Here is an 816-nt window from a genome sequence, read left to right on the forward strand (position 1 = left end):
TTTTCATTGTTCCAGCAGCAGTGAGTTAAATATTTTTGCTAATTCTGAAGTCAATGTGTATAATAGTAAAAATTTGGTGGGTCTTTGATGATGATTAGTATGTGGAAGTGCTAGTTTTAATTTTGTTGATAGTGAGGTCTTTACTTTTAGTTTTTCTGTTATTATTCTTTCAATGGCTACGGAACTAAGAAACAAAATTAGTAAAAGAATTCAGTTATAAGAAGTAAAACATATCATAACTTTAAACGTCATGCCTAGGTGTGGATTTTAATGTTAAATTCATATTTAAGCTTCATTCTCTGGAATTAATGGCCTTAATCATATATTCCATAGTTAGGAAACAGAATTATAGTCTGGTATATTTAGATGTTGTCTTTCAAGTTTTACATGGCAGTAGTCCCTGACTTTTATGATTAGGTAGGCATGCACATTTTTAGAGAATGTGTTTAAAAAGATTTTAGCTTTAAGTTGCCAGAATCATGTAATCTTCAGTTGTTTGTCTTTCATCACTTTGATATCTTTTTGTAATAATGCATAGTATTTGTCACACCATTTTTCTGCATATGGATCTTCTGAGTTTGTATTGATTCTTTCAACCAAAAAGTTTTTTAGGGTGGTAGTTCTCACACGAGGTTCATTTCTTTTATTTTTACCTTTACTTTATAAATATTTTACTCTGTAGTCTTTATATTATACTGAAGGGTAATGAAGTCTCCAGCTTCATAATTTTATATATTGTTATCCAGTCAGTATCCAATAGAAGTGAAGGTACAAGCTTTCCATGATAAAGGAAATATCTGCTTTTACAGGAAAACA

The sequence above is a fragment of the Penaeus monodon genome, chromosome 15, assembly GCF_015228065.2.
Source record: "Penaeus monodon isolate SGIC_2016 chromosome 15, NSTDA_Pmon_1, whole genome shotgun sequence".
NCBI classification, from domain to species: domain Eukaryota; kingdom Metazoa; phylum Arthropoda; class Malacostraca; order Decapoda; family Penaeidae; genus Penaeus; species Penaeus monodon.